Here is a 16,099-nt window from a genome sequence, read left to right as displayed (position 1 = left end):
GAAATGTAAGAACGGATGCAGCAAAGATCCAGAGAGAAGGAAAAACTTGTGTAGCACTAAGATCTCAAGGCAAAAAGGAAAACACAAATGACTTTGGAATTGTTCCCTAGTTTTCTTTTACCAACATATGCCACCAGAAGCAAAGCTGCAACCAAATAAACCACTTTTATACAAGTCTCCATTTTAAAGAAAACTCATCTGCAGCAACGTTATTGCAGGAGGCCAAGAAAGGAAGCACGGAGACAGATTATACAAGGTTGGGGAAGTGGCAGGAATGAGGTAATCACTGATTGTTACCAGCACCTGTACAGGCTCTGCTTGCAAGCTGGCTGCTCTCAAGGAAAGAAATGAATGTTTAACAAGGCAGATGAAGGGGAGAAGAGGCTCAATTCAGCAGGCAGTCTTAACAGGCCCTCAAAAGCTTTCCTACTGCCAGCCAGCTCCTCAGCCTGGCTTGCTGCATTGCTATAAGTTAAGTGAATCTAGATCTTGCAAAAAGTGTCAGACTTACAGCATCGGATAAGGAAGCTATCTACATAACTGCAAAATATCTAGGCTTTGGGACACGGTAGGCTCAGATACTTGCTCCCTTGGCTCCCTGGGTCAAATGGCCAGGGTGCTTGCGCAGCAGCCTCCAAAATGGCCACCACTGGGGAAAGGGCCAAAATAGCTTTTAGAGGACCGGGGGCAGCAAGGGGAGAGGGAGACTGTGGACACACACACACACCTGAGGCCAGGTCAACACCCCCCACCCGAGGCTGCCGGAGAGTGATTCTAAAAATGAATAAATAACAATAACAATAATAATTAATATTATTCTTATTAATAATATTACTATTATTAATATTATCATTATTATTAATTTTTTAAACATCAGAACCCCTGAACCGGCTTGAATTCGAGCCGAACCGGGGGGGGGGTTGTTTGGTGGCACAAAACCAAACACGCCCAATTCTGTTTGAGTCCAGTTCGGACTTGATTGACTATCATTGAGTCAATTTGGATTATACGTCCACAGCCCCTCCAGATACGTCTGGTGGTGACTCAGAGGCAGGCCTTCTGTGTAGCTGCTCCTGAGCTGTGGAATGCACTCCTGGCAGAAATCCACAGCTTGAGTTCATTGCTGGCCTTCAGGAGAGCCCTTAAAACCTATCTGCTTGGCCTGGCTTTCCCGGGTTTTTCAACGATTTTAAATGTTTTATTTGTTCATGGTTTTATACTGGTTTCAAATTGTTTTGTACTGGTTGTTTTTAAAAGACTGATTCACAGGTTTTATTTGTGTTGCTGTGCACTGCCCAGAGCCATTTGGTATATACATGTAACAAAGGAACAAACAAATAAATAAGGGGAGCACATTGGGTGTGCATGTCCCCCCCCCCACACTGCCACCTGCTGTGTTGTGCCACCATTGCATAATCGCACAAGGCAGGGTAGGAAACCTCGTCTCTCCAGCTGTTGCTGAACTACAACTCCTATCATCCCTGGCCACAATAAATTGTGGATAGCGATGAGGGAAGTTGTAGTTCAACAACAGCTGGAGAGCCAAGGTTGCCTACCCCGGGCACGGGGGATGGCTCATCTGAATCACTCCCAATGTGGGAATAAAATACTATATTAATGTAATATTTATTCATATGTGGAGGGGAAGCTTGGATGGGCCACTCCCTCCCATGCAACCTTACAGCTGCTGGACATGGTGCTAGGTGGGAGGAGACACATGCAGCCATGGCTCCTCCCCCACATGATGCGGAGAGACCGAGTGCGTCTTGTCTCAACCGGCCCTCGATGCAGGTGTATGAAGGAGTTGGTACCTGCAGATGCTCATCAGGTCTCTCAAGCTGCAAGCCATTATTATTTAAATCACACACTGTCTTGCATGTGGCAGGAATCTGGCATACAACTGTAGTACTTCAGCAGGCAGCTATTTTGCTGAAAGTGTCCATCTGCGTCTGCACTGACTTTAGCAGGGGTCAAAATCTCCCCCCTCCCGCTTTAAGAAAAACAACTCAATAATGGCAAACACTAAAAGAAAAGGTGAACTGTTTTCAGTTATTTGGTGGCAGAAAGTTTGGGTTGTCAGCTTTTTCACTGGCTCTGCTTCTGTGCTGTTAATAGCTTGACATACAGAAATTATGCAGATGAAGCTTTCCCCCATCCCTATCACAACATGCTAGGAAAAGCACCTTCCACAGTGTGTCTATGTGGTGGGTTGCTGTTCAAAGTACGGGAGAGGGAGCAGTACGAATACTGGCACCCTTAGCAAACTCCCCCTTCAGGTTTTTGTAAACACGAGGCTTGAAGACTCAACTGCAAATCTGTCCACATCACACTGTTTGCTTTATATGTAAGTAGAGAGGCAGTGTTTGTGATTTCCAGTGATGGGATGATGCAAGAAACCCCCCGCCCCCAACCGGCACAAGTGCTCTGTTCACTTCCCTCTAAGATTAACAGCAGCCACGCACTATGAGTCATTAGTCAGTGCGACAAGCCCCAGCAAGGTTTTGGTAACTTGCCATCCCTGATAAATCTCTCTGATGTTTCATTGTCTCCCACCGGCACAGTCCGTCACTGAGCGGGTGATGGGTAGTTGGGAGACCTTTCACTCCATCTTGCCATCTTCCTTGCTGATTGCAGAAGAGATAATGGCAAAGAGATCATTTTAACTGCTTTGTCAAGACTGTTGTTGCTCTAAGGGCTGTTTTGTTGCAGTCTCAGGACAAAGCAGTCAACATGAAATGTGGGGTAGTGGCTTTTAAGCAGCCATGTGCAAAACTTGTTAGAAGAATTCCATTCGGCAGCTGCACTTCCTGATCTTGAAAAACACAGCTCCCCATATCAATCGGATGAATTCCATTTGCTCATTCTGTCCATTCAACACTCTGATTGCATCATGGGATCTGCAGCTTTAAGTAGGAGTATGTCAATTATTTGCCTGTAAAAATTTAGGGTAGGGAGCAAAAGTGAGATTTGCAGACATAAACCTCCCCAAAATCCTAATATATCCTTTTCCATTTTTATCACAGCTCTTCATAGTGACTGTATTTCCGTTCTCTGCTGCTTTGCAGGTGCCATGTTCTTCTCTCCCATGGCATGATCACAACAAATCAGCTTTTACCTGGTTGTCCCAGCAATGGGAATGCATTCCCTTCTCTGAGCACATGCATGTGGCATCCTAACCACTGCTAACTGGGCAAAGAGGCACCTTTTTAACATGGTGATTCTCTTTATTGAGCAGAGGGAGAGTAACTGGCCTTACCCACCCCCAGCACAGTACCTTCAGTGACTGTTGCTGGTGTCTATCTTATTTTTATTATTATTATTTTTAGATTGTGAGCCCTTTGGGGACAGGGATCCATCTTATTTGTTTGTTTGTTATTTCTCTATGTAAACTATGGAAATGTTTGTTGAAAAGCAGTATATAAATATTTGTTGTTGTTGTTTCAAGCCCCCTGCAAAAGTCACCAAACAGCAGGTGGTTTTCAAGAGTCTCTTTCAGCTCAGACCTGGTTTTAAGGTTCCATGATCAAGTGCCCAACTATTTCCAGTGTGTGAACCAAACCATTTGTATTTTGGGTATATTTAAACTTTTTTACGAAGACTCTCAGGTAGGTAATGTAAGAATTGACCTCAGGACTGCCACATACCTATTCAGTTTTTCCATGAACTTACTGCAACTTTTTAATCCAGCCACAGAGTGCTGCAAGATGCTGTTATAGTCTTGATTGGTGCTAACAGTTGGTAAGAATGGGACTCTTAGCAGAGCAAAACCTGATTTAAGATGGCTACCAATACATCTGTGGCAGAGAGACCACAATGCATGCTATGCCCTGCCTCCCTGGCTAAGTTCCCTCCCTGGCTTCTCCAAGATAGGGCTGAAGAGAGATTCCTGCCTGCAGCCTTGGAGAAGCCGCTGCCAGTCTGTGAAGAAAATACTGAGCTAGATAGACCAATGGTCTGACTCAGTATATGGCAGCTTCCTATGTTCCTATGTTCTGTCTTTGTTGGGGCCTGCACATTGCAAGAGCAAAGAGAAGAGTCCCATAAGTGGTGGATACAAAATACACTCTCAGTTTATGCTGCACCCAAACCTCCTAGACTGAGAGCAAGCCACACTGCTTCCAACGTGGACAAAGTTCATGCAAAATGAGACCCCAGACTCCCCTGCTTTCAATTCAAGCAGCTCATCAGCCAGGATGGAGCACTCTGTGCTACTTTTGACTTGGTTCATTACCTCATACAAAATGAGAACCCACTCCTAAAGATTCTGGGGCACTGTTTGCACCCAAGATAGTTATGGATGCCTTCTTGCTTGAGGGGGTCACAAAAACTTGGAGCCAGCCCTGTCTATGTTTGCAGACATTAACATATGCATGTAAGCACTGGCTGATTTCCTTCCCTTAGGCAGATGGCAACTCTGCTTGGCTTAAATATCAAGCTGTCTACAAGAGAAAGTTCAATCAAGTAAACAGATGAATTAGTGAACTATTGGGAAGGTTGAGAAGAACAAGTTCTTGGGTTGTCAGGCTTCCAGGATCACCCTTTGGGATGCAGACAGATGCTTAAGCTGTTACAAGATCTTGCAATGGGGCTAGCCTAGTGGCTGTGATATAGACCTAGCAGCACATAGGGAAATACAGCATTGCCCTTTCAACAACAGTGGAGACCATTTAGAAATAAATCAAGATAGGAGTTAAAACTGTGAATCAAATCTTGGAGTAAAATGGCAACTTTCGCCAAACCAGTACATTCATGTTATTTATTTATCATGTTTATACCACCTCAAACTTGCATCTTTGGGTGCTTTACAATTAAAATCATTTAAACATTAAATATTAAAATCACTTAAGATCCAACATTAAAAACTATTCCTGTTCTCTCTTGACACTAGCTTACTTCTTAAAACTGAGTGGGATCCTATGTGATGTACTTTCTCCTCAAAGTAGGAGAAAGGAACATTGGTCTTACCGTGAAGGGTTCTTTTTCCCTGTAGTAGGAGATCCTCAGGATGGGTAGTGAACTGAGCATGCTCGAGACAGAACTGGACCACGTGACTTGTTTGTGGGCATAGCCTCCTCCGTCCTAACCCCAGTTCCAGGGCTGTTGAGCGAGGTGGTATGTCGAGTGGAGAGAGCTCTGTGTAAGTACTCTGTAAGCTGTAGGTAAAGAAAAAAGTGGGAAGAACTCGGACGAGAGGTTAGAGAATAAGACAGACAAGTGCAAAAAACAGCCTAGGAGTCTACTCCTGAGGGGCTGCCTCCATCCCCAATCAGGCCCATCTTTCAGTTGGCCCCGTTAACCATCTGTGCTTCTCTACCTCCCGAAAATACATCCGGGTGGGGCTGAGGATCTCCTACTACAGGGAAAAAGAACCCTTCACGGTAAGACCAATGTTCCTTTTTCCCCTGAGTAGGAGATCCTCAGGATGGGACGTGCCCAAGCTGAACACACTAATCCCTGGGATGGGAAGGATGTATTCAAACCCCTTGTCAAAGCACCATGCGCCCCAAGGCTGCCTGTGCCGCTGAGTGGTCAGAACCTTATGTGCCTAGGGGAACGGAGCAGCGGAAGGCCAAGTGCTCCTGCTCTGCAGATCCCCGATAGTGGGACGGGCTGAAAAAAGGCCGCAAAGGTAGCAGTGCCTCTGGTCGATCGCGCCATGAACCGAATGTTGAGATCCGAGTAGGCCAGGCAAATGCATGATCTGATCCTGCCAGTCAAGGTGCCCTTAGAAACTCTGTTCCCCAAAGAGGAGAGACGGAAAAAGACAAGGAGGGTGTTGGACTTGTGAATGTGTCTGATGCGATGAACGCCAAGCCCTGGGCCCATCAGGCTTGTGCTACAATCATTCCCCTGGCTGGACAGGGGAAAGGCAGAATGAAGGAAGAATGTCAACTCTGGATCTATGAAAGTGAGAATTGACATTTTGGGAGGGAGGTGGTGTTCAGGCCATGGTGCACTGCATCTAGCTGGAAGGTGCAATATACCTTCTGTGCCAAGAGGGTACCTAGCTCAGAAACCCTTGAGCCAAGGTAATAGCTACCAGGAAGAGGGCCTTATAAGACAAGAGCTTCAGTAGACTGGTAGCAATGGGCTCGAAGGAGTCCTTCGTGAGAGCGTTTAGGAACTCAGTTGAAGTTCCAGGCAAAGAACGCCTGACTAGAGAGGAGATAGGTGTGTCGTTCCCCCAGGAATTTATATGAGAGTGGGCGCAGGTTCGGTTGGCCCAAGTCAGTGGAAGAAAAAATAGCAAAACCGAGGCTAGTGAGGAGGCTTGGTGCCTCAGGGTGCTTGGTTGCAGAGGAAGGTCTAGGCCGGCCTGGAGAAAGGTGAGGACCTTAGGCACCCCTGTGGGGAGTGGATCTCTCTTTGTGAGATCAACCCTCTGCGGAAGGCGAGCCAGGAGGCTTGATATATTCAATTGATTGATTGGTGTCTGAAGCCAGAATGGTGTCTTAGACCTGTAGTAGCTTTCTTTCTTTCTTACAACACATACACATAATAGTAAGACTGATACATAAAAACATCCATTAACCATCCTTCCAGATATGTAAGTAATTAGATGGAGGAGAATAATTACAATTATCTTGATTTGTGAACAGAATAAAACTGACCAGATACTAAAGACAAATCAGGAGAATTAGCTTGATCTGTTCGAAGATGAATATTATGAGTCAATTTTCCCCAGATACGGTAATGTGCCACAAAGACTGGTGCCAAGAAGTCAACGACATAGTTTTATGCTTCCAACGTAGTGCAATGGAAAATCCAGCCTCAGTTAACATAAAAACTCACACAGCCATTGAGAATCCTGGGTGAGAAAAGGTTTATACTTACAGCGGTGACTGCTGAGGCTGTGCGGGGAGCGTGTGATCAATCCATCATGCAGCGTGGAGGGAATGCGCGGACCAGCCAGTTCCCCCTCAAACGCTGAGGCCCCAATGGCCGGAGGATGAGATGCCAGGATAGTGCCCACCGGGCTCTGGTCATCTCCCTCAAAGCGAAGGCGCTTGTTTGATCCAGCCTTCCACTTGGCGCCATTTGGTTGCTTTCGCTTTTGATTTCCAGCTGGCCACCTGAATCAACAGGCGCTCCCTTAAAAGTACATTGGAAGGACTCACTCAGGCTGGCGCCTCTATTTCTTGGCGTCCACTGCGCCTGGACCTCTTGGGGGTTTTGGCTAAGTGCCAGGGGCGTAACTACCATTAGGCAGGGGGAGGCAGTCGTCTGGGGGCCCCACTGCCTTGAGGGGCCCCCCAGAGACACCTCACATGACTCCCCATTGCCCCCTGCCCAGCCCCAAGACCCTTCAGCCACTTGCGCTGTTTGCCCTCTCTCCTGCTTGTCGTCCTGGTCGGAAATCAAAGCAGCAGGCAAGCTGCTTTTCTCCCCGCCTCTCAGCTGATCGGCGGGTGGGAGGGGCTTCCAGGGAGGCCTCCGTGTAGGCCTCAGTGAAGCCTGAATTCGAGTAGGCTGGCAAGCCCCAGGAAGAAGGCTGGCAGTCAGAGTGGCCACTACAGCTCTCTGCAGCAGACCCTCCTCCCAGGCCAGACAGCTCAGCCTTTGCCAGGTAGAATGTGAATTCCTTTTTGTGGTTACACTCCCCCTACCCCCTATATAGGGATCTGCTTGCCATAGGGCTTTGATGGGGGGGGGGGAGAGACTGAGAAGTCTCTGAATATTTAATTTAAAACTGATTGGAAAATTTGCTGGCTTAAAAAAAAACCCTCTAAAAAGTCCTATAAGTGGCTTGTTTCATGGCAGGAAATTACAAAAACTTCTGGAAAAAATTTATTTATGTATTAATTAATTCATTCATTCATTCATAAATACACTTACGTTCAAGTTGTTTTGCAACCCAGGTCTGAGTGAGAACTGAGACATGAGTGAGAACTGTGATGCATGTGTTGTGCTTTTATATTTTTTCCCCTTAGGGTAAATCTGGCCAACATGTGAATGCAGCACCTCTATTCCAGAGGAGATGTGTGTTAAAGGGCTTTAAAAGCCTTGTGTGAAAAACCTCCTGGAATCAAACTTTACTGAATTGGTTCAGAATTCTGAGAAAACAAACATAGGCTCACCCTGCATGGTTGAAAGTCTCCTTTGCTAATCTGCAGCAAGGGGCCCATTTTAATAATTAGTGTTTCTAGTGTCTTCTCATTTGCTCAGTTTTGTACATCTGTTTTTTGTATGTTTTGAATGAGGACAGAAATGTGAGAATAAAAGTCCCCTGCTAACTGGGCAAAGAGGCACCTTTTTCTCTTTGTAAACCGCTCTGAGCCATTTTTGGAAGGGCGGTATAGAAATCAAATAATTATTATTATTAAAAAATTTCTCGGCAGGGGGGCCCATTTAAGAATCTTGTCTCAGGGCCCACTCCAACCTAGTTACGCCCCTGCTAAGTGCCCCCCCAAGGTCCCCGTCCCCATTGTCTGAGCCTGAGGCTGCAGGGAGAATCTGAAGCAGTCATGCTGGACTAAGGCGCGGCAACAACAAGAGCTGAGAAAACACTGCAGCTGAGAAGCCTGAGCCCTGAAAGAGTTCTTCTGACCAGGACCCCTCCAAACAAATGCAAATACTTTAGTAAGTAGCCAATCAAGCCAAATGCAAGCTAAAAGGATTAACTTGAGTAGGAAATCTTATCTGATTGTTTGTTTGTTTGCTGGCTCCAAATAGAGGCAGCTCCCTTCCCCACCCTTGCAGAGCCAAGAGAAGGGGGGGGGGAGGGAAACCACCAGGCAGGCACAGACTGAAAGAGTTGTGACTCCTGTTTCCCTCAATAGCCAGAGGCTGGTCATTAAGGAGAATAAATAAAACAAACTGAAGCAAAGGCTTAACTGCATGAGCTCTCTCCTAAAACGTCCTATCCCGAGCAAGACAGAACTGGAACTGGGGTTAGGACGGAGGAGGCTACGCCCACAAACAAGTCACGTGGTCCAGTTCTGTCTCGAGCATGCTCAGTTCACTACCCATCCTGAGGATCTCCTACTCAGGGGAAAAAGCTCACAATACCACAAGAGGAGAGCTGGTCTTGTGGTAGCAAGCATGACTTGTCTCCATAGCTAAGCAGTGTCTGCCCTGGTTGCATATGAATGGGAGACTTGATGTGTGAGCACTGCAAGGTATTCCCCTCAGGGGATGAAGCCACTCTGGGAAGAGCAGAAGGTTCCAAGTTCCCTCCCTGCTTCTCCAAGATAGGGCTGAGAAAGATTCCTGCCTGCAACCTTGGAGAAGCCGCTGCCAGTCTGTGAAGACAATACTGAGCTAGATAGACCAATGGTCTGACTCAGTATATGGCAGTTTCCTATGTTCCTAATACTAGGAAGACATCTTGAGGAATCTATGTGCCTACCCAGTACAGTGGTAGCTATATATACCCCTTTGATATTTTTCCATTTCAATGGGAGTGGGGATATTCCTCCATTTTACCTTATCTTTAGAAGCAATGATTTGTACCATTCACATCCTATTTCTCCTTGAACACATCCTATTTCTACTCCTCTCCAAGATCTGGTGAGTAGATGAGTGGAATCGTTTTAATAATGGTATGATAGTCTGATCACATTCTTCACTCCTAGAGAGTGCTAATATTTAAGTGAAATAACTGTCAAGAACGAATCAACCACTTCTCCTAAAAAAAATTATTCAGTCAAGCAAGTGAATCAAAGCAGCCCTTTGATTTTCTGAACCCAATCTCAATTTCCCTACCAACTTTTGTCAAATAAATAGTTATTTTGTAGCATTTGACAAGTCATTCAATTCAAGCTATTTCCATTCAGGAGGGAGAAGGGGGGGGGGAGTCCAAACTACTGACCCAAAGTGAGCTTCTCTGTCTTTAATACCTGAATGGCAGGGAGATCTTTAGCAGATGTAACTCCTTTGATTGTGGTGTTTCAAGTAATAAGAGAAAGAGGCATTTATTCAACTTCACCTTATACACAGTTACACAGAAAGAATAATAAAGCCATATGCATTCATAATCCTACAGAAAAAAGCAGCATGAATACTGCAAGGATATTTAGGATATATCTCAATAGCCTTGTCCTGAATATATTTTTCCGTTGTACATCACAAGGCTGTGCCTCTTAATCTAAGCCTCCTGGAATAACTCTGACAACAGCCACAAGAGGGCACTCGTTTCTATGTGCACTGGATAAAAGTGGTCTAGTTATTCAAGATCAGGCATTTACCAATAGTACTGATGTACAAATTATTTTTAAACAAAATCATTATCACCATTAAAAGAAGAAGAAGAGTCATTTCTACACAAGGATTATTTGTGGTCAGCGATGCAATAGGTTATAGTCCTTGATATATCTACGGCAGAGCTGCACAACTCAAATGCCCGGGTGGGCCAGAACCATCCACAACTTGTTGTGCAGGGGCCAAGGTCAAATTTTTAGCACATTATTACATTAAAATTAAAAATATTGTTAATTACTTGTGGATCTATTCCCACTGTCAATGGACCATAGTTTTAACCTAGGATAGTGGCCAGAGAATAGGTCCTGTCCCTGCTCAATCAGTGGGGCCCCTAGAGTGCATGCCAGCCCCAAACAAATGCCAAGTCCTCTCCTCTCCCTAAATTGTTGTTGCTTTCAGGCTGCAAGCTAGGCATGCTTACATGGGAGTAAGCCTCACTGGGCACATCATGGAGCATATTTCTGAGAAAGCATGCACAGGATGGCACTATGAGCAGCATGCACAGCATGCACAGGATGGCACTATGAGCAGTTTCCAGCTCCTGTGTTGCTGCAGGATACCTGGGAGCCAGTAAAATAGTCCCTGGGGGCAGAGGCGTATCTAGGGGAAATAGTGCCTAGGGCAAGCAGTGAAATTGCGCCCCCTGTCCAAACATCTGACACCCATCTGATTCTCTGTACATAGTGCCAAACTGAATATGTGTACAGTGACTTATATTAATTTATTTTTTTTAAATTACCTGTAGCCTCTTTGGGTGGCTTCCTAAAGGCCGTGGGGGAGGGGTCTGCAAAGGTTTCCCCTCCCCATTCTGGCCTCTAGGGCTCACAGGGACCATTTGAGCATGTGCGGTGGCCATTTTTAAAAATATATATATATTTTTAAATGGCCTCTGAAAACAAAATGGCCACTGCACATGCTCAAATGGCCTCTGTGTGGCCTGGCATGGCCTAGGGCCTCACAGAGGCCATTTGAGCATGCGCAGTGGCCATTTTGTTTTCAGCAGCCATTTTAATTTTTTTTTTAATTTTAGAAAAATGGCACCCCCCTTCAAGTGGCACCCGGGGCACATGCCCTGCCTGCCCTACCCTAGATACGCCCCTGCCTGGGGGCCAAATCCGGCCCCTGGGCCTTATGTTGTGCAGGCCTGATCTACAGCCTTTTGAGGCAGAATAGCCTGAAAATGGAATGCACAGGGTTTTACTTTTTAGAGGTGGATTTGTTCTAACAAAAACATTCTCCATCACTAAAATAAAGTTGATACTGCTCAACTCCAATTACTTTAGCACAGCAAGTTTGAAGGTCCATGCTCTGACCTGAGCAGAACCTTGCAGAAATGTAAGGAATTGGCAAGCAGCAGCATTCAGGCACAACCACAGATTCACCAAATGGCAGGCCTGCCAACTGATCAGAATAAAAACCAGCTGGCCCACTCCTATATCTCCGACCTCCAAAAAAAATCAATATATACACATAATCTATCACCCACGAATATCTGCAAATCAACTGCTGTTAAAGGAACAGGAGTTGGGACTGGTGAAAACAACATCAACTACCAATTGGCAACTACACTATATAGGGTGGGATGGAAGGATCCCAAATACAGGAGGGGAAAGGTAAAGGAGGCCGCATCACAGTTCCACCAGCTGGTAGAGGGAAGTGAGTAAAGAGTGCCTACTAGGCCTACTATCTCCAGATAGAGTGGCCAATCCTCCAGGATAAGCCTGAAGGCTCCAGGAATCTCCAGGTGCCTATTGAAAGCAATCCTGGAGATCTGAATGGCCTGATATTGTGAAAATATCCAGGAATAGCTTCAGTTAGAGTTGACATCCCTATCTCCAGCAGCTCAGTCAAGAGGAAGAGGCATCATTTTGATAAGTCCCAAAATGCTCCATACCAGCAGAGAGAGAGAGAAAAAATATTCAGAAAAGGGGGGGGGGGCGGTTAAGACGTTGATGCTAGCCAACTGATTGGCCACCACATGATTAGAGACATGAGCACATACCTCATGTGCCTGCTTTGTGCATGCCGTTTCCTCTTTGTAATTGCATGGGAGACAATTAATCCGAACCACTCCCCACCAAGTAATTATGAAAAGCAGAATTACATGTAGATAAGGGGGGAGCAGGATGTAGAAGCGCACATCCCTAACTGTGGCCGGGAGTGCAGCACATAGAAGACACCCCCCAGGTTCCATGATATACACAGCATGCAGTACTTGTGCTAGTGTCCATCTCAAACAAACTCCTTTCCCCCAGCAAATTAATAAGAACCGCACAGAATCCCACTCAATTGAGAAGTGAAGAATTCTATTAGCTAATCTAATTCAACTTGTCCTCTCTGAATTTCATTAGAAACAACTGCACCAGTGACTCACTAACAAGCCGCCACTGCTGCACAGAATTAGGAACCTGACTGTCTCTCTCAGTCAGCCCTCTGACTTGCAGCAGGTAGCTCCAATTGCACTAATTAGTCACTGAACCTGCAAATGAACTTCAGCTGCACTTATTTCACCACGAGAACAAAAATGACCACGTGACAATACCCATGAGGGGAAAACCGGTCAGGAAAACTGGAAGTGGTGGAGCCCCCAGTCCAGTGTTCCCTCTAACAGGGTTTCCCAAATGTTGTTGACTACAACTCCCAGCATCCCCATGGTGGCTGGGGATGGTGGCAGTTGTAGTCAACGTCATCTGGGAAATCCTGTTAGAGGGAATAGTGCCCCAGTCCCATTCTTCCACTGTCTGTTCTTTACTACTAAGGGGTCACAGGAAGGACAATGACCATACCTTATCTGTCCACTCTCATATAAATGTAGAATTTGTTCTCTTTACCTTTCCACAGAGTTTGAGCTCTTTGGGAGGGGAACAGTGCCAACCAGTTGTTCATGAACATGAACATGATAATCAAGTTGCAAACAAAAGTTTTGGGAGGTATAAAAATATGTAAAATAAATAAATACATACATACATCCATAAAATGTGTGAATTTAAAATTACCTCTTGACCAGCATTCTCTCTAATTTTTTTCATCTGTGTGCAGAATGAATTTTGTTTGGGGCGGCAGTATCAAGGGAGTGTGTGTGTGCATGCACTCACAGTAGGGCCTTCCTAATTCAACCTGAGTGGGATCTAAAATTAACTGAGTGGACATAAAAATACTTGTGAGCACACGCATGTTTGCACGCCTTAGAGGGAACACCGCTCTGACTAGCTAGGGTCTGAGGGGGGAAACAGAGATACCACCACCAATAACCAACTACTTATTAGAAACACAAAGGAAGCAAATGAAATGATGAGCAAAACATAACCCGCCTTAAAACAACTGTCAGCACAATTTTGCCACATAGTCCACAAGACAGTAATCACACATTTGTGGCTCTGCCAATAGAGCTCCTGTCTGGGGGACATGACCTCAAGGCCAAACCTCAAATTACTTGTACGTTGTTAATAGTCCAAATACAGCATCAATCATGACTTGTTAAATTAGTGTTCAGCATATAAATAGATTTCACAGGATGATGTGGTGAACTGCAAGTCCTCATACATACACCTATAGTCTAGAAGAATGTAGAGTGAGGAGTGGGTATGGCATATGTGGGCTTGCCTGACCCATTGATTCTGTACAGTACTCTTGATAGTGCAGCCTCCAAAATCTATTGGATGAGCTGGTGCAATGAACCTGCTACTGTCACATGGAGCAAGTCTTTAATCTAGAGTTGAGTTGAAATGTCACCCCTCCCTCCACTTCACCACTCCTTTAGAAGACAGCAAATTGGGGGAGGTCTTTCGGTGATACCTTTGAAGAATGGGGCCCATTTTCTGCATAGTAGGAGAGACTTATCCAGGAACACTGACACTCCTCCTGCCATTTTTGGCTACTCCCCCCACCCTGATACCTCTCAGAACAATTCTGTGTGATGACACAGATATTCCTGAAGGTATTCCAGGGGGGGAAATGGCAGCTGCCAAAAAACCCCCAAAACCCAAACAGGCAGGAAGAAAGGAATGCAGATGCTGACTCCCATCCTTTGTCCCTAATTTCTCACCCAATTCACCCTTTCACCCCACTTTAAGCTGGGTCTGGCCTTAATCATATATAAAATGGATGGGGGAGATCCAATTTTAAGATCAAAACCGGTTAGCTCGGGAGTTACTAGTAATGCTATCAATGCTTTAACTATGACCTCTATGGCTCCAATCACTGTATCCATGGTTATGGGATGTAGCGGTCAAGGGAAATCCTATGTACAAGTGGCTGTGGATGAATGAGGAGGCACTCATCTGGTAGACAGATCTCAAAAGAGAGCCTAGATTTCCAAAAGCTGCATCTCTGGCCAGGATCCCAGAGGCTGAGTTCTTCAAGGATCAAGAGCTTCTATATACCTACTATAAAATGATTCTGAAGAAATTGACCTGATGCAAAGATTGGTAGTGCGTCTCAGGTACAAGGACGAAGACATAAGTATGGTAGATAGGGACCATATCAAAATAGAGCTATTAAACTAAATAATGTGTTTCCCAAAAGAGGATATCCTGAACATAATTATCCCCCCCAGCAAGAAAGAGTTCAACAATTGTCTGACTCTGTCCATTCTTACCAATGCCTCTGGGACATGTGTAAGCTAATACAGTGCAAAAACCCACATGTTGAAGGACTCTGACCTTGTATCACTGTTTAATGGAGAAACAAAAGTAGTCAACGTGGCCTTTAGGACCATGACTATACCTGGCTGAAGATGTCAACACCTGGCCAGAGCAACACTGTTCCATACTTATGTTTCCCAATAAGAAATTGAGTGAAGCTGGTTATTGGACTGGGGAATTCAGAGCCATCTTAGCACTTGGTAAATATGGCTCCATGATGTAACACCTACCTAAATACTTCTTTCTTGGGATGGATTGTGGATCAACAAGATATAATAGTCAGTCGCCATGTTGTTTCCAATGCGGGGCCATGGGGCACATACACAAATACTGCAATAGCTCCCTTTGCTTGCTCACAGTGTGGGGAATGTGACCATTCCAGTAAAATTGTATGTAATCTATGTAGGAAAGGAGGGCACACGTATGGTCAACCTCATTATAATGTTATATACCCAGAAAGATTCAATCGCCTATAACATGTACAACTCTTGAGGATGCCCAAATAGGAGGATACAAGAGAGGGTACAGGTGGAGGGCAATCAACTTCAGGAGGCGTAGCAGAGAAAGAACCATCAAGAAATCAAGGTGGGGATACACTTGGAGAAGGCATGGGGGGAGTCGCATGCGTAGAAGCAGCTGCCCACAAACATCAGAAAGGGAAACAGAAAGGTGATTCAGGGAACCAACATGCATTGATGGGCTTGCAAATGATGCCTATGGAGGACTTTCCAACAGATTCTCAGTACTGGCGGAAGAGACGGAAGTAGAGAACACCGGCACCCATAAAGCTGTAAACGTGGAAACCCGGAAGCCCAAAAGGAAGAAGAAATACTTACCAAAAAGACGAAGACTCAGAGAAGCCCAAAACATCATGGAAATACACCCCTGATGCTTGCGAATATGATCCATCAGGTTCTTAAACAATTAGAGGACTAGATGGTAGAACTATGCCAAGGAGATGCACAAGACTGCAAAGCTCTTAACAAAATGGAACAGATACATAAAGTGGCAGGCAATCTGTTAAACCTGGAAAAGATAGAGGAGTTAGTGAAGAAAATAAGTTTTAAGTATGAAGAGGAATGCGTACTGGAACAACAGAAGCAACATTTGGAAAATGAATATTTGTGGGCCATGGAGGTGCAACAGCAGACAGAAGAAGAGAAGTGGAGTCAAAGAAGAACAAGTGAGACTGGGGGTGGAGCTGAGACATGAAAACTCCATCTGTAGATTTCATGGTGGTGGAAGAACCAGAGTCT

At 45.3% G+C, this 16,099-nt stretch overlaps 1 protein-coding gene and 1 long non-coding RNA gene across 3 annotated transcripts in view; one reads left to right on the top strand and one right to left on the bottom strand.

Moving 5' to 3' along the window:
* The window catches only part of GRIP2 (glutamate receptor interacting protein 2), a 656,014-nt gene that overhangs the window by 524,386 nt on the left and 115,529 nt on the right, over positions 1-16,099 (bottom strand). The gene's annotated exons all lie outside the window — the stretch shown is intronic.
* Positions 7,432-16,099, top strand: part of LOC128342808 (uncharacterized) — a 35,384-nt gene continuing 26,716 nt past the window's right edge. The window contains exon 1 of the long non-coding RNA XR_008315180.1: positions 7,432-7,567. This is a non-coding gene — a long non-coding RNA (uncharacterized LOC128342808). The remainder of the gene's footprint in view (positions 7,568-16,099) is intronic.

The sequence above is a fragment of the Hemicordylus capensis genome, chromosome 2 (assembly GCF_027244095.1).
Source record: "Hemicordylus capensis ecotype Gifberg chromosome 2, rHemCap1.1.pri, whole genome shotgun sequence".
Lineage (NCBI taxonomy): Eukaryota > Metazoa > Chordata > Lepidosauria > Squamata > Cordylidae > Hemicordylus > Hemicordylus capensis.
This window is presented reverse-complemented; position numbering and strand designations above follow the sequence as displayed.